This window comes from Canis lupus, chromosome 22, assembly GCF_011100685.1.
Source record: "Canis lupus familiaris isolate Mischka breed German Shepherd chromosome 22, alternate assembly UU_Cfam_GSD_1.0, whole genome shotgun sequence".
Taxonomy (NCBI): Eukaryota; Metazoa; Chordata; class Mammalia; order Carnivora; family Canidae; genus Canis; species Canis lupus.
In genome coordinates this window covers 17,519,244-17,541,695 of record NC_049243.1, presented here as the reverse complement: position 1 = coordinate 17,541,695, position 22,452 = coordinate 17,519,244, and the positions used below count along the sequence as shown (strand labels likewise).

The window sequence follows — 22,452 nt, the reverse complement described above, 5'->3', positions numbered from 1 at the left end:
TGTGTCCATAAACCCTTTATTTGAATTATCATACTTGAATTATTCAAAATGGCCACTTTTTTTTCAGTTTGAGAGAAACATAGTTGATGTACAGTACTGTATTAGTTTAAGATATAATGCCTAATAATCTAACATACATATGCTATAAAATGATTACCACAGCAAATTTAGTTAACTGTGTTTAGGTGATAATCAAATTAAGTTTAGTTACCTTATGTAACACACGTGACTATAGTTAACAGTACTCTACAGTATATTTGAAAGCACTAAAACAGTAGATCCTAACGGTTCTCAGTATGAGAAAATAAAAAGCATTTTTGTAACCGTATGAGACAATAACTGTACATTATTAAAAATAAATGTAGCAAGCATTTATTTTTATTTGTCCACTTAAACTAAGGGAACATCTTATATACAGTAATACTCTACTTCTATAAACTCATCCTGACAAATACATTAATATAACTGATGACTGTACATTACCAGAGTTGTTAAATAATCAAAGGAATCTACTAGTTCATATATAAACAATTGACATTATCAAAGAAAAAATATTCAAAGACAAAAAAGAAATGCATCATCACAAATCAATAAATTATTATAATGTGTAAATACATAACTATAAAATAACTCACTGTATTAGTCTAGGAAACCAACTTTTTCTATTCACATCTTCATTGTAAATACTAAATCTTACTCAGCTTTATTTTGCATTGTGATATAAAAAATATATGAAAACTAAATTAACTTGTACATAAATTTTAGTATTTTTATAAATTGCCTAGGGCATAGTATCTCACAATGAACTGGAGTTCATTTATATGTTTATTTATGAACATTAAAGTCATGCATTTTGTATGATATAAACAAACATGTAAGTTGTAACAAAAATAGAAGCATAATTAACAAAATGGTGATGTTTATGCTGATTAGCATGAACATTTTGAAGATAAAGAATGTAGAATTAAGCTTTTTGACCCCCAATATTCCAAGGAATCATCACTTATTTCTTTTTTAGAGTCATTAATTGGACATTAAGTTAGAAATGAGTGTCCTCTTTAAATGATTCTATGTATCAATCTTTAAATATGTATTTCCTAATGAATTTTGCTCTTTCTTATGTTTTGTTTTTAATCTGGGGATGTTCTTGCAATTGGTGGTAGGAAAAGAAAAATAAAAGCTTACAATCTTCTCATCTAATGAATTACTATTGATTACAATACATGCTGCTAACCAAATTTTTCTTCAAAATTGAAGAAAATAAAATGGCATATATTTATTTTTAAATGAATGAATATATCAGTATGATGCTAAGTCATTTTCCTCCCTTAGCTGAACCCATACTATGAGATTCTTGTTGATACATACAGAAGTTGTTGTAAAAACAATTCTCTTTTTAACTGGAGAGATTTTATCCCTTACATTCTTCTCTCCAAAGTTTTCAGTTTTCCTCAGTTTTTTCCTGATGTCATTTTTTAGTTCCAGGACCCCATCCAGGATACTGTAGTTCATTTAGTTGTTACATCTCCTTAGCTTTCTCCTCACAGAGAGTTTTCCAGATTTTTCCTATTTCCGGTGGCCTTGGAAGTTTTAAAGAATTCTGGTAAGGTATTTTTGTAGAATACCTCTCTATTGGAATTTGCTGATTATTTTCTCACAATTAGACTTAGTTATATGATTGTTGGAGAAAGATGGAAGAGGTACAATGCCATTTTTATCACATAATATACAAAGTATGTACTCTCTACATAATTTAGCACTGTTCATGTTGACCTTGATTACATGGTTGAGATAATAGTATTTTTCTGGTTTTGCCAGTATAAGGTTGTTCTTTTTTTCTTCTCTCTCTCTCTCTCTTTTGGCAGAAATGTTTGTTTTTCATCAACCTGAGGACCTTACTTGCATTTTGTTTGCCTTTGTGGAAGAGCAGTTTAAGACCACTCAGTGGTCACTCTTACCCATTCAGTTGTCTGAGCTTGAGCAGTGGCAGTCTTCAGTGGCAGGCTGGGTCTCCAGTCTTCAGTAGGGAACTGCTCAATAGCCCCAAGGAGCACCTACACACCTTCAGACCAGTCTGCAGCTACAGGTTGTGTAGCAGTGTAACTCATGAGCTGAAGCCATCCAACGACCCTGAAATCCCTCCTTGGTTATACAGCTATTTCACCAGCAGCCTGCTCTCCCTTTCAACTTCTTTAGGATCTCTGTAGAAGTGGAAATCAGGCATGACCTCCCTGGGGTGTCCACAGGAAATGGGGTCACGCATGTGCAGAACTTCCCAGGCCAGCATCTACCACATCAGATCCACTGAGGTGTTGCAAGGGATGGCAATGTCCACACAGTGCAGAGGAGAGTCTGTGTTACACAGAACAATGGTAGGCAGGTTAACATAAGACACCTCTACGACAGGCTGGTGGCAGCCCTGGGATCAGTAGCCTTGGCTTCTGGAAGACTGCCTGGATCTGCTTAGTGAAGGTTCCAGGAGTGAAGCAGCCAGCAGTAGGAGTGGCTCCAGGGGCAGCAGCAAACTTCAGTACAGCTTGCCAGCCAGTCTTCCTGGAGGATGTGACATTGACATCAGCAGGGTTTGCGATAACAACAAGGATACCAGCTGCCAGCAGAAGCTTCTCCCAGGTTCGCTTCAGATTTATGATATAGATAGCATCACTATTTCTTGTATAGATGTACCATTCCATTTGGAAGTCAAGGATTTTGTCACCTAAGCGGGTTCCTTCTGCAAGGAATTTGAAGACATCCTCCTCCTTCATTTGTAGGAGACCAAAGGCTCCAGATATTGTGAAAGTGTCCCTTTAAGTTCCTATGGGAATGCAGAATAAGGCCATACATACCCCTCCCTGGGTAGTGCAGAAAGGCAAGGTTGTTCTTTCTTCTCCTTTCAATGCTAGGTGCAGCCCATACTAAAGGAGTGGGGAGTTAATATGCTCCTTCCTTGAAGGTAGCAGGTCTACATAAACATTTTGGAATTTTTCTGCATGAGGATTTATCTCTTTTTTCCAGTCATTCATTTAATTAATACTCTGTATCAGTATGGACTCAGGAACATTTATTTTATACTTTAAGTTATAATTCAGTGGTAATTTATTTTTTTGCTCTTCAAAATGTTCCAGCTTGGGCCATCAGGAATCTGTTCAGTCAGCTCCTGTGTCCCTTTATCATACCCTCATCTATGTGTTTTTGTTGTTCTTGTTCCTTGTTATTGTTTGCTTGTTTGTTTTGAGCACTTCCTTACTTTCTGGCAATGTAAGACACTCCAGACTCATTTCGTGTATTTCCTGCCCCCAAACCATGGGATTTTCCATTTCTCAAGGAGCCCTAGCTCTTTATATTGGAGAAGGGTATTAGAAACTAAAACCTGGGTATTAAATGTGCTCACTGCTAATGGAGTGTCATTGTATACTGGTCTCAGTTGACAAAGGATATGTATGTCTATAACCTAAACTGTGTATATGCACATGTCCATAAACACTTCTATGTGTAAACATTTGTATCTATATTAAGCTACATATGAGTTCATCCTTGGCCACAGTGTACAATATTTTATACTTTTTTGAGTTTGACTTGGTACTTTGTGAGAACTGGTTTTAGTACTCTGGTATTTGCCTTACGGAACAAGTTAAGATGTCTGCTTTTATTTTATCACATAATTTTCTGAGAATGGGTATTATATCTTCTTTAAAAGTTTAGTAAAATTTACCAGTAATACTATCTAGGCCTGATGCCTCCTTTTTTGGAAGATTGTTAACTGTTGATTCAACTTAACAGATATAGACTATGCAGATTATGTATTCTCATGTGGGTGTTGGTAGTTAATATCATTCAAAGTTTATTTCAACTTTGAAGTTTGAACTTCATTCAAACTTTTATTTCATCAAAGTTATCAAATTTGTTCATACAGTTGTTAATAAATTCCTTCACTGATTCAAGGACTTATTAACTCATACATGCAAAATATGCTGCTAATTTTATGAGCAAAAAATCCATATATAAAATCACTCCACAATCCTGCAACTATTCATTTAAAAATGTTGTTCTTAAAAGTCGTTAAAAGTCCACCACTATTCTTCCAGTGGGCAAACTGTACTGAACATTGTCTGTTCTGTCCCTGAGTTTTCAAAACCTCACCAACACAAAGTAACATTTTTAGGCAAAGCAGTGATAGAAGCACATGTCCATGTAGGTGAGGTAAAGAGTAGGGTCAGTTTCAGTGCTAGTGATCTGGCAAGACAGGACATTAAGATTCATAGTTTAAGAATAAAATATTTTGCAAACTGTAAACCTGCAACAGATGATTTTTACTCCTACTTCCTAGAAAACTAAGGAAAGCTTATATCAAATTTGAATAAAGTAATACAAAAACAAGAATGCATTTTTGCTAATCTACAAAAAAATCCACAAAATTTGCGTACTTTTCAGGAAGATTTTGTAATACAGAGACTTAATGCACGTAAAGGAGGAGAAAAGAAGTACGCTTACTAAGTTAGCAATTATTCAGAGTGAATTAAATACTCAACCGTGGGAGAGGTGGCAGGTGTAAAAAAAAAAAAAAAAGGAAAAGCCTCAGAGAACAGTGATAATACCAACTTTTCTTCATCCTCAACTGCATTTGACAGAAAATAACCTTTTATAAATTTTACTTGTGACATTTTATTCAGCTTAATTATTCTGTGTACAGTGTAGTGTATGTTAATCTCCACTTCATATTTTGTCAAAATACTGTCATCATCTTTTGATCATGTCAAATATTTCACACACTCCATTCCAGTACACCCACAGCTAAGAGCAGCATACTTCATTAGGAGAAACATAGGAATAAGATTTTTATTCAAAATCTCAGCAAAGGCTAATAAACTATTTTTTAAATTCATCACAATATTAAGATTCATCCAAAGAAATGAGCTATTCTCATTACATTATGATATACAGTACAGCATTATGGAATGAACACTGACAAATTATTGAATATAGTAAAATACATTTCATTAAGGAGGGTGTTTTGCTTTACATATCTGAAAACTAATTAAAAACATCTCAATTTCTTAATATCAGAAGCTACAGGCTTCTTAAAGACAAAAGTCCATAAAACAGTTCAGTGCCTAGTGTTTGTAGCACATAATGCAACATAGTTCAGAGGGCATTTTGGCAACTCAATCTAAGCAAAGATAAAGAGTACTGAAAATAAGTCTTTGAGAAGCTTGTCAGGCACTAGGGTGGCTCAGTGCTTGAGTGTCTGCCTTGGGCTCAGGGTGTGATCCTGGGATCCTGGGATTGAGTCCTGCATCAGGCTCCCTTCAGGGAGCCTGCTTCTCCCTCTGCCTATATCTCTGCCACTCTCTGTGTGTCTCTCATGAATAAATAAATAAAATCTTCTTCTAAAAAAAATAAGCTTGTCATCTGGGGGCTAAATTTTAATAGAATATGAAAATTTGAACTCATACTTTAAACATACAAAACTCTAGAATTTCTGATTGGCTCAAATGATTGTATGGAAAAACTAATCTGTAACAAAAATTTGGCATTGAATGTGAAGGCTCCACCAGTTTTGAGCAAAATGTACATCAGTTCTAAGAGAGACAGAGCAAGGAAATGAGAGTATTAGATTTTTGCCAGCAGACACTTTCCCTTCCTCTTCTTGATGGGAATAGCCCGGAAACTGCTGGAGAAGCTTCATCAGAAACTGCCTTGAAGTGACAGAACCCTCAATCATGGCTAAGCCTTGTGTGGCAGCAATGAGAATGATCTCTTACAGTTTCCCAATTATGCCTTTATCACCTTTAGGATCATAGCTCTCACTAGGACAATAAGGGAGTTGAGACAACAGTGTTGCACTTCAGGATACCCCTTTGCAGATATTGTCAAATGATTTAGGACTCAAAGGGAAAAAAAAAATTAAGAATGTATCTGTTTGTGGATAAGATAGAAGACATAAACTAACATAATTGTCTTTTCTAGTTGTATTCCATAAAGAGTCATGTGTTTTCCACATACCATAACACTCACAACATAATTATAAAACACAGTAGGAATATATTCTTCAAGAAATGTGCTGGTTGGGCAGCCCGGGTGGCTCAGCAGTTTAGTGCTGCTTTCAGCCTACGGTGTGATCCTGGTGACCCAGGATCGAGTCCCATGTCGGGCTTTCTGCATGGAGCCTGTTTCTCCCTGTGTCTGTGACTCTCCTTCTCTGTGTCTCTCATGAATTAATGAATAAATAAAATCTCAAAAAAAAAAAAAAAAAAGAAATGTGCTGGTTGTCTGACTGGTCAGTGGGCAAATTTGACTTACAGACCCATGTCTCACCACCATACACACCAATTGATGGCCTACATTGGAGCTACTTGTTGGGGCACTGCTCCAGGTGTTGAGAAGAAAGCAATGGGTTGGCTAGTCCAAAGCCTATGCTTCTTATTTACATAAACTGGCAGGTCAGACATTTAGGGACTAGCTCCTTTCTATGTAATATTGTATTTTAGTGAAATTCCTAGACTGAGAATAGTAATTTTAAGTTTAGAGATGTCTGACATTGGAAGTTGACTTTGTACCTCTGTGGTACAATCCCCTCATCTATCAAATAGGTAGAACACAATAAATACCAGTTCTGAGTATAAAGCATAAACTCTGGGTAAGAACTTCAGGGATCAGACTGGGATTCATTTTTCAGGAATAAATAGCTAATATAGCATTTCTCAGTGGTAACTTATTTCTTCATAATATTATATTTATTTCTGAAACATGGTTCTTCGATTAAATAATAATATGAACAAATCATTTACAGTTTATTTTGCTTTCAGAGAGGTTACTTCTATCAGATGTAGTTTAGATTTTGGAGAATGGTAAAGAGTTTGGGGACCACCCATTATTTATGTAGAGATTTCAATATTGTAGTGGCTGTACAGTAAGCTAGGATAGCAATTACACAAAGCTGGACCTCTTTAAAAGGTAAATGTCTCACAGAAATGGTAACAAATCCAATAATGGGTAAGCATTCAAAATATTAGATAGTGAAAAAAATATTCTAATCAAACCTCTCCAAATCAGTCAAGAAGGTCAAAAGTGACATTTATCATTATATATGCTGTGTTAAAAAATGCACTTACCATGATAAATGATTTTTCAGATATAAAACCAATCTTGATCAGGGCATTTGCTCTATTTGAGGAAAGGACTGACATACTGCTATTTAAACATCTAGTATTCTAAATATCCAGTGGTATATTAAATTGCCTGTGATCTCTGCAGACTAAAAAACAAAAAAAAAGTTTAAATTTATTCTGCTTAAATACTATGTATTATTATTTATAAAATACAACCTAAATCTTAGCCTAATTTTCTTCAAATCCATTAGTTTTAAAAATATTTGATAGTAAAAAGTACTTACTAAAATGTGTGTGTGCATCCCTGTTGACATCTTAGAATCTCAGATTAAGGCAAACTATAAAATAAATCAGCTGACCTTAGAATGTTTGATGAATTTTTGACTAATTGGTACCCATCAATACTCCTTCATAACAGCACCAAAATTTCTTACTATGATTATTTTATTTTATTTATTTATTTTTTTAATTTATGATAGTCACACACCCACAGAGAGAGAGAGAGAGAGAGAGGCAGAGACACAGGCAGAGGGAGAAGCAGGCTCCATGCACCGGGAGCCCGACGTGGAATTCGATCCCGGGTCTCCAGGATCACACCCTGGGCCAAAGGCAGGCGCTAAACTGCTGCGCCACCCAGGGATCCCTATGATTATTTTAAAGCTTAATTTCTTAGACTATTCTACACATTTCACTATAGCCTTTAGTATAAGTGGTCAGAATCAGAATCTTTCAACTGGATCCAAAGTACCAGAACTAACACAAAATCCTCCAAAATTTTATTCTATTTCACTATACTATGGAAGTCAGGCAATTCTGACACAACAGAATTTCTTATGCCTGGATATTATAATTTCCTTAGAATACAAGTTCTAGTGTCTGGCATTTCTATGGCTGTACAAGTAACAAAGGAGACCAGAAATTTTTTCTCTCCAGGATACTTTTCTCTTATTACTCCTTGACTTATAGCACCAAGTTCAGCAGTATATGTTGAATATATCACATTATGTAAATTGTACATTTTACAATTGCATGGGATATGGGCAATTGCATGATAATCTAAAACAATTAGTTTAGATGGTAAAAAAAAATTACAGAAAAGACAAGAAAATCACTTTTGTGCTTTATTTATTTTTTTATAAATTTATTTTTTATTGGTGTTCAATTTGCCAACATATAAAATAACACCCAGTGCTCATCCCATCAAATGCTCCTCTCAGTGTCCATCACCCAGTCACTCCCACCCCCCCGCCCACCTCCCCTTCCACCACCCCTAGTTCGTTTCCCAGAGTTAGGAGTCTCGCATGTTATGTCTCCCTCCTTGATATTTCCCACTCATTTTTCTCCTTTCCCCTTTATTCCCTTTCACTATTTTTTATATTCCCCAAATGACTGAGACCGTATAATGTTTGTCCTTCTCCGATTGACTTATTTCACTCAGCATAATACCCTCCAGTTCCAACTTTTGTGCTTTTAAAGAGAAAATGGCCAAGTGTGAAGCATGGGAAGATTCAAAAGTTCCTCTTCTGATTTATTCTAATTTTGTTTCAATCTTAAGTATACTTGGTTACCTGTTAGTTATATGTATCCTACACATCAATAGTCCTCGACCTATTCTGTTTATAGAACTAAGTAAATTACTTAGAGAAATTAGAGGAAAATTCTCTGATTGACTAAGAAGGCATTTTTAATTAAAGCTCTCTATGTCATCCAGTTATCTGGACATAACTAAACATAGTAACGTATAATTATAAACTAATATAGTAGCATAAATGATTTTAAAATGTTGGATTTGAAATGAAAGTCTTATAAGCAATTTGTAATCCTGATTTTCTCATGTGAGAAACAGGTGTAATATGTCACGTAAGTGAGTGTAACCATATCGGATGCATCATAAATTCATAAATACTTGGCAGGACTTATGATATGAAGTCATGTGTAACCGGTTATAGCAAAAAATCTAAGATTTTTTTTTGTGGAAGAAAAGATACAGAGATTAAACAGTTCTTTGAAGCTAAGAGCCAGCCCTCAGTCTAGACTCTTAAAATCTGAGAGTACAAAAGCAACCATTTAATTGTGTACATAACATACTGTTTTAAAAAGATACACATTCTAATTGGAGAGTTGGAAATCTCAAGGTAAGTATGGCACTGATACTCTTGGTCATACCAGACAGGAAGGAATCCTATACAATGGATTGCATCCATGGGATGGCATCATGCCATTTAGATGGGCTTCCATACTGGTTACTTCTAAATAAATGCCTGAATCAAAGTGACCTAAATAAATTAGTGTGAAATAAAATCTTGATTACTAGAGTTTGCTTATATGTTTGTGAGTGCTTTGTAAAGGAGAAAAAAAGAGAGAGAGACCAAAAGCCAGGTTGCTTCATGTCTCAAGACTGATGACTGTGAAGCTTTCTATAGGGGTCTAACTACTCTCTCCGGACAGTTATTTAGCATTGACCGAGAATGTTTCTCTGAGCAGAACTGCACACTGAGACCCACAGAAATGATATCTATCACAGAAGAATTTGCTTGGAAAAATAAATACTAGAAGGAAACATAATATTGTCTCTCTCTGATATTTTGAACTTGAGGAAATTAATTTATTAGGTGAATAATTCTTGCCAGTAGAATAAGGGGCTGAGGGAGGGAGGAGAATTTCAAGTGGACTCCCCAGTGAGCATGGAGCCCTACATTCAGAACCAAGAATCAGATGCTTAAACAACTGAGCCACTGGTACCCCTCTATTGATCACATTTTCAATCTATTCTTGTATCCCTCCCTGTAGGAAAATCTCACCTCTCTCTTTACACACACACACACACACACACCTTACCAAAACCTTGGGATAATTTCACTTTATACATAAATTAGCATATGCTGTTTTTTGTTCATTGACAAATATAAGGATTTTTATAACCTATCTAGAATATACTTCATAACCATGGAAATTTTTAATTATGTATTAATATCAGTATATTACAATTAGCTAAATTCCATATTGACAGATTTCTGGTAGTTTCAAAAATCTCAATTATAAAGAATGCTGTAATTTGTTTTCCTCTGACACATAACTTCATCTTGTCCCTCTCTTCCATATATTCTGGGCTCTATCCTTCCCATCCCTATCAGTCTTCTTTTGGCTATAACCACTCTTGCCTGATTCACCATCTTTGAAAATCTCCTATTTCATCTCCGTCTCCCCCATTATATTGTTCATCGTGTAATCAATTATTTTGAGAAAAATCAAGTGTATGATTATACCACTTCCATCCTTAGTGCTTTCAACAGAATGCTACTACCCTTAAGCTAAAAGTTATATCTTCATCACATCTTATAACATATGATATCAACCTCCAACTTTAAACCAACTGTAAATCAACTTTATCTTGAGCTATTTTTTTGTACTGTATGCAACATTATTTTACTACCATGATGTGCTGTATTCTCCCAAAACAGAAGTACATTAACCTTTCTCTGTCTTTTCTCTGGGACCTTCCTTTCTGCCCTCTGCCTATATACACACATAGACTAGCTGGACCAATTTCTTCCTTCATTTTTCAGCTTATAATTCACTCCTTATCTACACCATTTTAGACCCCTTCTCCTTGCATTGCCTTAGCACACTTTATTTCCCCACTCATTTCAGGTGACCAAACTGTTTAATTTTTGCCTTAACTTGTTGATTCTAAGCTTCATGAAATTACTTTATAACCAGTTTCTTTATAACTATCACAGTACTTAGAAAATTATTAAGCTCAATTAATATTTTTTAAATTGACTTAAAGTCTATAGGGAACCACTGAAGGTTATAAGCAATATAGAGACACAGAAAACGGGTTGACTATAAAAGGTGCAGACTCGTTGTTTATCCTCACATCTACTGTGCTTTTTTTAAATATAAAAGCCAGAAAATAATAAGCTTTATTTCACATATACTCTTTAGTTAGCATTCTGGATGTAAATTAGATCCCATTAGCTAAATATATTCATGAAATATTTTAAAAGAAGAACAAAAGACATCTTTTTGCTGCTTTAAAATATCCTGCCAGGACGCCTGGTTGGCACAGTCAGGCATCTGACTCTTGGTTTCAGCTCAGGTCATGATCTCAGGGTCCTGGGATCAAGGCCTGCATTGGACTCCATGCTCAACAGGGAGTTGACTTGAGATTATGACTCCTTCTCCTTCTGTCCCTCCCATTTACTGTCTCTCTCTCAAATAAATAAATAAAATCTTTTAAAAAATAAATAAATAAAATAAAGTTTCCTGCCAAGAAGCAAAACTAGAGGTATATGAGTTTCTCCTGGCAATTTTGGTGGCAAGGACTATTCTCAGTATTCTGGTATCTAGTTTCTTTCTTCTTGGGCAAGAGGAAAGTTGGGGAGCAGAGCAAGAGAAGCTATTCCATTTTCCTTTTGTTGAATTGCAGCTATGGCAGTTTGTGTGTGTGTGCGTGTGCGCACATGCGCGTGTTTTGGTCTTGAATTTATCAGTTACAGGAAGAGCTTATAGAGTACCATCCTCTAGAGCCTCAAATATTATATAATCCATTATATTCTTATATTAATAATATTTTCCTAAAGCACTGAGAATATTTGCTCTTTGTCAATCTCAGTTTTGAATGTCACAGCATTGGAGCTAGAAATGGTTACAGACACTTGAGGAAGGGAATCAATATGACTATTTGAATGGCTTATTACTGAAGGCAGTTATTATCTGATTACTATTGGAAAATGGGACACTAGTTGTGCATGGCACGTGATGACAAAATAGTTACTTAAATTTTATTCTGTGGTCATCTGGAATAAAAAGTCAATTAAGATAACACTTTGAAACACCAGATGTCAAATGTCTGCTGCAATAAAACATATTGATGGAGAAAACTGCATGGGCTCTCTCCTCCCTTTATGAGAAAGATTCAAGGAAGAAAATGGCCAGTGCAAGATATCAAATTAATGGCTCAAAGCATAGAGAACTGGATAGTTTCAACCATCTAAAATAAAACCTATATCTTGTGATTATAGGCCTGTTTTCACAAACTATCAGATTCAGGGTCTGATAATTTGGGTTTTTGAAATGGCTTATAAGTTTAATTCACATTCTTGCTGGAACTATTATTTAAAATTAGGAAATTCACAGGATAAAGTAGGACTGTAAGAATGGAAATGAGAAATTATGGATGAAGTTGAATGACTGTGAATATAATTATATGATAAACTTGTCTGATGGTCTAGTTTGGGCTTATTTAAAAACAATGTAGTGACTGATCCTAGGCAAGTTATCTTGCAAGGAACACTGATCTCAAGGTGCGCCCCAGTGATTCCAATTCTTCTCACGTCTATAAGTGGACCCAGATTTCAACACATCCTCAGATAGTACAAACTTCTATCTGAGACAAAAAAACCTCATGTGCCACAAATGTTGCAGCATTACTCCATGTATCAGTAGAAATCTAGGGAATTGTAGAAATTACTTTTTTTAATTAAAACCATAAAGAAAAAAAATATATATATATATTTAAATACAGCCCCAAATATCTATAAAGGTGTACTGGACAAAGATTTTGGACTTAAAGAACTAAATTGGGCATCTTTAGGTGGTTCTGAAGTTTGCTGAGGTGGTTGACAAAAATGTGGACTCATGGGGGTTACAATACCATATATTCCTTCTATGAAGAATAAAGTCTTAATGAATCAATAAGGAAGATTTGATATATATATACAAACAAATATATGTAATATATGTATGTAATGTGTATATATGCAAATGTATTTATATGGGAATATATATGTGTGTGTTTATATATATATTTGTATGTGTATATAAACACACACACACACATACACACACAAGAGTATTACTCAGCCATAAAACAGGATCTTGCCATTTGCAACATAGATGGATTCTAGAAAGTAAATAAGTCAGACAAAGAAAGCCAAATGCAATTTCATTAATATGTGCAATCTAAAAAGCAAAACAAATTAATAAGCAAACAGAAAACAAAAGCAGACTGATAAATACAGAGAACAAACTAATGGTAACCAGATGGAAAGGGGGGTGGGTGAAGAGGAGTGAAAGATATAGGCTTCAGTTATTGAATGAAGAATCTATGGAAATAAAAGGCACAACATAGGGAATATAGTCAGTGTTACTGTAATAGTGTTGTATGGTGACAGACAGTGACTATATTTTTGGTGAGCACAGCATAACATAGAAAGTTGCTCAAGCATTATGCTGTACACTTGAAATTAATGTAACATTGTGTGTCACCTAAAATCAAAATAATATTTTTCTTTTAAATTTTCACTTAAAAGGCTGGTACAAAAGTCATAGTGGTAAAGAATTAGGCATTTGGCTAATATATCCTTGAAAATAGATAGTTTCTCTTTAAAAAAAAAAAAAAGCTGAGAGCATTTGTTGCCAATGATAAAATTCTAGTTTTCAAGTAGAAAATTATAATTTTAGAAAGCTTGTATCTGCTACCAGGAACTTGACAGTTCCCCAATATTTAAAGAGTTTTCAAATAAGATTTGTCATGGTATTTATGAATGAGATCTTTGACACTGCATAATAAAATGTGTCAAAATTTGAATGGTCTACATAACACCATGAATCAATATTTCCAAATGATCAATGCATGATGTTACAAAGTCATGCAGACATAAAAGATCCATTCAAAGTGCAAATGGGCTGATGTAATAGAGTATGAAATTTATTGATAAGGTTTCAAATTCTGCATTACAACTGACCTTTAAGAAACTACCACTTTTCCAGTTTCCTTGTAATATTAAAGAATAGCCATAATTACCTGAAATGCTATTAAAGTGTGACTTCTATTTCTAACTACATGCCTTTGTAATACCAAGTACTCTTCACATACTTTAACTTAAAAAACATACAATTCATTCTAGGAATTCAACTTTGTTTTATTAATCTAGACATTAAAGTGGATTATGAAATTATAAAATAATGATATTTTTCTCACTTTTTTTGAAAATGTAGTGATACTTTCATAAAATTATATATGACAAATTGTCTTATATGGCTTACTATTGTTACTTTAAAGTGAATCAATAAATACATATTCAGCGAACTTCTCATTGTAATACTGAATGCAGCACATATATATAGATTTTACCCATATAAACCAAAGCTCTTTGGGGTCCTCAACAATTTTTCAGGGCATAAAATCACCCGATACCAAAAATTTGGAGAACTATTCTACTAGATAAACTAAGCAACTAAATTCCTGATAAGCATGATGTCACAATATGGCAGAGTAGGTGGTTCCCAACTTCAATCCCCCTCACAGATCAGCTATCTAGTATCCATATAGACAATACCTTTGTGAAAATCTCAGAACTAAGAAATGACACTGAAGCAACCCCTTGGACCACAAAAACTGAGAAAAGGAAAACTGCATTAGAAGGAAAAGAGAAGCAATTTTACCTTGAACACATTCCCCTTTCCAAAGATGCTATAACACTGCTCTGAGAGTACCTCCCTGTGCTTATCGTTTCTATAGTGGGGAAAAAGAGAGCCCAAAGTGGACTTTCAGTTTCCCCAGCATTATAAGACACTTCCTGTGAGGCCCATGTAGGTCTTGCTTCACAGGGGTTCCAGGGGGATCAGAGAAGCTAGACTATAGGAGATCAGCTAGAAAGAGAGAAGGAGGTGGAGCTCACAGCAACTGACATCCAGATCTTGGCAGACCACATTTCTGCTGGCAGCAGTGCCGAAGCATAGAGTCCATCCATTGGCTCTTCCCATTTGCGGAGCCAAGCTGGTGGCTCTATCTGGTAAAGAAACACAATTCTGAAAAAAAATTTAAGAAAAATAAAATAAAATAAAAAAAAAAAGAAACACAATTCTGCCCAATTTGGGTTCTTATGCAATGGACTATTTCAGCTAAGGAGCAAATCCTATAGACTGCTTGGACAGGGAACCAATGAACAATCTTGTGTCAATCTCAGAGCCCATCCTACAAACCTACATGGGCAGAGAGCCAAGATAGAAGCCCTACCCAGCTATGAAGCATAATCTCTGACCCCAACTCCCCAACTCACTAAGGATCCTAATCAGTAAATGGCTTCCAGCGAACTTAGGCAGTCTGTTAGAACAATCTACTATGCCACCTAGCCACTGAGCACAGCCTCAGGCCTTGTCTGACTACTGAACATAGCCTGCAGACTGACCAAAGCAGGAAGTCCAGTGGCCTCACCCAAGCACAAGGCATAACCTGTAGCCTTACTGGACCAGTAAATCCAAAAAGCAACCTTCCCAACAGCAGATAGGCTCCAGCCCTATCCAACTGCCAGGAATGGCTGTCAGCCATGGCTGATCAGGCTGCTTGGCCAGTGACCTCTCCCAATAGCTGAGCCCAGCCAGTGGCCCTGCCCAACTTGGAGATAACCTATGGTCCCATCTGAGCACAGAGTATAGCTTAAGAACCCACCTAATCATAAAGCCCTGCCTTCAGCCCTGCAAATGTGGATTCAAGCCACTAGCACTATCCAGATAAGCACTGCCTAGCTTTCAAGTTTCCAAAAGTCAGAGACAAAATTTTGAGGCAGCAAGAGAAAAGAGACTTGTCACAACAAGTGAGTCCACATTAGAAGATCACTGGGTTTCTCAACAGAAACCTTGTAGGCCAGAAGAAAGTAGAATGATATATTCAAAATACTGGGAAAAACCTATCAATCAAGAATACTGACCTGGCAAAGTTGTCCTTCATAAGTGAAAAGGAGATAAACCACGTCTCAAACAAAAAAGCTTAGGGAATTCATCACCACTAACCTGACTTACAAGAAATACTAAAGAGAACTTTTCAAGCTGAAATGAAACTAAATAACCATGTATAAACATATGGATATGTAAAATTCTGTGATAAAAGTACATACATTACTAACGTAATGATGATGCATAAGTCATTTTCAACTCTAAGAATTAAAGAACAAATACATTAAAAATAGCTGTAACTAGGGGCACCTCAGTGGCTCAGCTGGTTGTATGTCTGACCCTTGGTTTCAGCTCAGGTGTGATCTCAGGGTTGTCAGATCAAGCCCTCAATAGAGCTCTGTACCCTGTGAGGAGTCTCCTTTGGATTCTTTCTCACCCTCCCCTATACCCCTCCCACTACTCGCACTCCCTCTCTAAAAATTAAATCTTAAAAAAATAGCTATAACTACAGTAATTTGTTACTAAATTCAAAATATAATATAGATGTAAATTGTAACTTCAATAACCTAAAATGTGACTGGGGAAATATATGCAGTTTCTATATGTTATTGAACCAAACTCATTCTCAGCTAAAATAGGATATTATACTATAAGAAATTTTATGTAAACCTCATTTAACTTCAAAGAAAACCCTATAGCAAGATACACAAAGGATTAAGATACAGGCATCTGAGCATACCACACCACTAGACTTCACAACACAAAGGAAGACAGAAAGAGGAGAAAGTAACAGATCTCCCAAACAGTCAGAAAAACATTACCAAAATGGCAGTAGTAAGCCTTTATCAATAATTGCCTTAAATGTAAATGGATTACATTTTTCAAACAAAATTCATAGACTGGCTGAATAAAAATACAAGATCCCATGACATGCTGCCTATGAAAGTCTCACTTTACCTTTAAGGACACATAAAATGAAAGGATGAAAATGATATTCCAAGAAAATGGTAACCAAAAGAGTCTTGGGATGGCTATACTTAACTCAGACAATATAGATTTTTAGTCTAAAATGATCACCAGAGACAAAAAATTTCATATAATGAAAAAGAGGTCAATTCACCAAGACATAATAATTACAAATACTTAGTTATCCAACACTGTACACCTACATATGCAAAGCAAATACTAAACAGGCTAAGGACAAATAAACAGCAGTACAGTGGGGAACTTAATACCCCACTCTCAACAACAGATAACTTAGCCAGGCAGAAAATTGATAACAAAAGAGGAGATTTCAAAAACACTGTAGAGCAAAGGGACCTAACAGATACATAGATATAGATAAAGATACAAATACAGATTAGATGTAGATATAGATATTTGGATAGGGATATGGATAGATACAGATATACAGAACATTCTATCCAACAGCACCACAATATATTCTCCTCAAACATATAAGAAACATTCTCCAGGATAAATCATATTTTAGGCCATGGAATAAGTCTTAACAAACTAAAGAAGTTTAAGATGACACTAAGTATCTTTTCTAACCACGATGGTATGAACTAGAAATCAATACCAGAAGGAAAACTGAAAAATTCACAATCTTGTAGAAATTGAACAACATACTCCTGAATAAACAATGGATCATGTAAGGAATCAAAATGGAAATAAAAAAATATCTTGAGACAAACAAAAATGGAAACGTAAAATACTGAAACATATGGGAGGGAGCAAAAGCAGTTCTAAGAGGAAAGTTATAGCTATAAAGATGCCTGTATTAAGAAAAATGTAAGATCTCAAATAAACAACCTAACATATCTCGAGGAACTAGAGAAAAAGAACTAAGCAAAAAATTAACAGAAAGAAGATTTTTTAAAAAGGTAAGAGTAGAAATAAATGGAATGGAAACTAGAAAAGTAATTGAAAATGTCAATGAAACTAGTGTTTTTTTTTTTAAGTTAAAATTGACAAATCTTAAGCTGAATCAACCAAGAAAAATGACAGAGGACTCAAATGTAATTCTAAATAATAAAAAAGACTTTATGACTGACATCACAGAAATACAAAGGGCCATAAGACACTACTGTAAACAATTATACTCCAATTGATTTTACAACCCAGAAGAAATGGATACATCCTCCCAGCTAAGGGGGACACCATCATTTTTGAAGACATTTTTGTTGGCTCACTTTTGTAGATCAGGGATGATATGTGAATGCTGCAATGATATTTTATTCCATCATTTCAAGAAAAATAATGTGAACTTGGAGGAGTAAAAGCCAAGTTTTGTTAACTATCTGAGAACAGAGAAGCATAGCTAATATAGTCAGCCATGGGATTGAAACAGAGACACTAAGCACTGGTTTATGAGACTTCTCTGATGATGGTTAATTAATCTCAGAGTTCGTAAAAATGAAATAGACAGGCACTCTGTTAAAGTGCTGCTTGACATACAGTGGAGGAAAAAATAAGCATCATAACTCAATTCAAGGGCATGAAAATTCATGGTCTTTTCAGGTTTTAGAACTAAGATGGTTCCCAGACCTCTAGTCCCCTGATTAAGGGAGAGTCTGTGTGTCTCTCTGGGGAAAGATCCTGTCTTATAGTCATATTTGTATCCCATGAATCTTTCTTCAAGTGTTCTACATTTTACAGATGACCAGAAACTTGGAATAGATAAACAACTATTCCTTTTGGAGTTATTAGTTACTAACACAACACTGAACTTACATTGACCCTGAGAGATTCAACACCCTGAAGCCCAAGAGTGCAAAAGCAGACTTAAAGACATTAGGGATTAAATAAAGACTTAAGCCCAGCTCATTTAACAGTACTTCCAGTGGTACCATGGATCCACTAGTAGTCCCTAGACTCATTAAGTCAGGGGCACTAAGGTAGTAAAAGCTAAGCAAAAGTCCCAATAACTACCCATCTCTACCCTATTTACAGGATATCCATGGACCAGACTAGCTGATACATAAAACTAACCATCACACAATGGAAAAGCAGAGGCACAGGGAAAGGAGAGAAAATATGCAAAATTTCTCTGTAGCCTTATCTAAAGCATGCTCTGTTGCTTCAATAATAAACTAAGGTAATACGAACTCTTCAGTGAAAATTCAAAGATTATAAATACCATTAAATCCATGAGAGATGAAAAGGTATGATTCCTATTTTAGCCCACTTATCTAATTACTCAGTAAAAGAGTCATTTGTGAGGTGGAGAATGGCAATCAATTATTACAACCACAAACAGATGGTGATGCCAATCAACTTTTATTCAAGATGTTACCCCTCTAGAGTAAAGCTACACAATCCTGGAATGCTGTCATTAACTCACTAATAAGTGAAATCCAAAGCAGTTTACATTTACTAAATGAACACTATCCTTTCACCTCACTCTGTCACAGCATAGTTCAGAGAAATTGTATTTATTGTATTAGCCACTGTAGTTTAGGATTTTCCAAAAGAAATAAAAATTGGGGTATAGTGCTTATTTGGCCAAGTTACTCCAGGACTGGGAGCCAGCTATAGACAGGGACTGTGTCCAAGTTTTAATTTCCAGAGGGCGGGGGGGAAACATTCTTTGGTGCTTAGCAGACATTTAGTAAATGTTCTCATAATATATGACTAAATAAGTGACTTACAGAGAAAAGAAGTAGGTCCACTAACTAACTCAATGTAAGTTCCCTGTAACTGTATGTGTTTGTAAGGGTATTGTACTTTCAGGAAGTAAAGAGATCTTCAGAAAGAAAAAGACCGAAATAATTTCTAGGATTTCGCTTCAATTACGCAAAAGAAAAAAAATATGTAACTGCCTAGATATGTTTCAAGAATTTTCTGAAATTCTAAAAAAAAAAAAAAAAAAAAAAAAAAGAATTTTCTGAAATTCTAAGGTAGGCCACAAATTCAATTTACATAATATGTATATATTAATTAACATAATGTGTATACATATTTGCATATATATGTGTGTACGTATGTATATTATGACTCATGTAATAAATAACTTGAGTTTTATATATATATATATATATATATAGGATAGTGTGTATATGTATTATTAGCTGAAGACAAAGTTTATTTTATCTTCAGTAACTTTGTTTTTATGTTTTTCTCCAATATTCAGGATTTTTTAAGGTTTAATTAGAAATACTCTTGATATATATTTTTAAGTAAGCTCAAATTTACCCTCTTTATCCACTAGTGAAGAAATAAGTATTTATAAGATTGAACAAAATCAGAGTTTGAGTTTTATTATAAAAGCTAAGAGCACCTAAATACAATGCTTTCCTGAAAATTTAATACTATATACAATATTTTTACAAAAGCACAATAAAAAGCAAGAAAACTGTTCATAGCATTAAGAAGCCTTTTATCAAGAATTATTTTCCAGGGGTCAGCCAGGAAGATGGCAGAGTAGAAGGATGCTAACTAAGCTCACTTTGTCCCACAGATACAACTAGATAACACTCACATAAGCATAAATAACCCTGGAAAGAATCGGAGACTATCAGAACAAACTCCACAACTGCAGGTAGACAAGAGCCCACACTGAAGAAGGTAGGAATGGCTCAAGATGCAGTCTGGGAGCAAAACAGACCATGGTTGTCCACAGTGGGGAGGGTGCCAGTGATGCAGAAAATGACAAAAACCAGACTTTCACACTTGTGAGTTGATGAATGGGGAGGATGAATCCCTGAAATATTTGCCTTGAGAGAGGGAGAGGCTAAATTTCATGAATTCTTATAAACAAAAGGACTTGGAGGCCCTATTTATTCCTGCTTTAGTTTCGGTAGGTGGTATAGGTTGTATGTGTCTAAGAGTTTATCCATTTCTTCTAAGTTGTCCAATTTGCTTGCATATCAGTTTTCATAATATTCTGTTACTAGTGTTTGTATTACTGTGGTGTTTGTTGTTACATCTCCTCTCTCATTTGTGATTTTATATATTTGAGTCCCCCCTCTGTCTCTCTCTCTCTCTCTCTCTCTCTTTTATTTTTTTTGGATGAGTCTGGATAGAGTTTATCAATTTTGTTGATTGTTTCAAAGAACCACTCCTGGTTCTACTGATCTGTTCTAATAATTTTTATTTCTTCTCCCTACTGGTTTTGTTTGTTTTTCTTTTTCTAGTTCCTTTAAAGGGTGTAAGTTCAAGTTGCTTACATGAGCTTTTTCTATAACTTTATCTAGATCTATGTATCTGTTAGGTTCATTTGCTCTACAGTGCTTTTGAAATCTTCTCTTTTATTATCAATTTCCTGCCTGGATAGTTTATCTGTTGATAGTTTATCCAGTATTAAGTCCACTACTCTACTGCTGTTTATTTCTCCTTTTAGTTTGTTTAGTATCTGCTTTGCATATATAAGTGTGCCAATGCTGGATGCCTAAATATTTATAATTATTGTATCTTGGTGAATTGACCCCTTTATCATTATATAACATATACCATTGTGGTTAGAAAAGATATTTGATAGCATCTTGAACTTTTTTAGTTTGTTAAGACTCATTCCATAAACTAAGATATGATCTATCCTGGAGAATATTTGTTGCATGCTTGAGGAGAGTGTGTTTTTGTGTGGCTGAATGGAATGTTCTATATATCTGCATCTGCCATATCCCTATCTATATATTCTTATCTACCTATATCTATTTAATGAAGGACCAGGAGGCTTCACAGGAAAATTCCACTAAATTTTTAAAGAGGAGATAATACCTATTCTTCTCAAACTATTTCAAAAAATAGAAAAGAAAGGAGCACTTCCAAATTCATTCTGAGGCTGGTATCACTCTGACACCAAAACCAGATAAAGACACTATAGAAAAAGAGGACTATATGCCAATATCTCTCATGAATATAGATGCAAAAACCCCTCAATAAAATATTAGCAAACCAAATCCAACAATACATTTAAAAAATCATTCACCAGGATCAAGTGAGATTTATTCCTGGGATGCAAGTGTAGTTCAATATTCACAAAACAATTAACATGATACATCACATCAATAAAGGATAAAAACCATATGATTATTTCAACAGATGCAGAAAAAAAGACATTCAAAAAAGTACCACATCCATTCTTGATAAAACCCTCTTCAAAGTATGTCTGCAGGGAATATACCTCAACATAATAAAAGTCTTAGATAAGAAAACCCATAGTTAACATCATACTCAATGGGGAAAAATCAAAAGCTTTTCCTCTAAGGTCAAGAACAAGACAAGGATGCCCCATATCACCACTTTGCTTCAATACAGTATCAGAAGTCCTAGCCAAAGCAATCAGACAACAAAAAGAAATAAAAGGCATCCAAATCAGCAAGGAAGAGGTCAAGCTTTCACTATTTGCAGATGACATGATACTATATACAGAAAACGTTAAAGAACCCACCAAACAACCATTAAAACTGATAAATGAATTCAGTAATGTGGGAAGATACAAAATCAAAGTACAGAAATGCATTCCTGTATACCAATAATGGAGCAGTGGAAAGTGAAATTAAAAGAAAAAAAAACATTGCATTTACAATTGCACCAAAAACACTAAAATATCCAGGAATAAACTTAACCAATGAGGTGAAAGATGTGTACTCTGAAAACTATAAAATACTGATGAAAGAAATTCAAGATAATGCAAAGAAGTGGAACGACATTCTAT

The 22,452-nt window shown here is 34.9% G+C and overlaps 1 pseudogene; it reads right to left on the bottom strand.

The window, feature by feature from the left end:
• Nucleotides 1-1,931: 1,931 nt before the first annotated feature.
• LOC100687102 lies at nucleotides 1,932-15,447 on the bottom strand (annotated as a pseudogene).
• Between the last annotated feature and the right edge of the window lie 7,005 nt (nucleotides 15,448-22,452).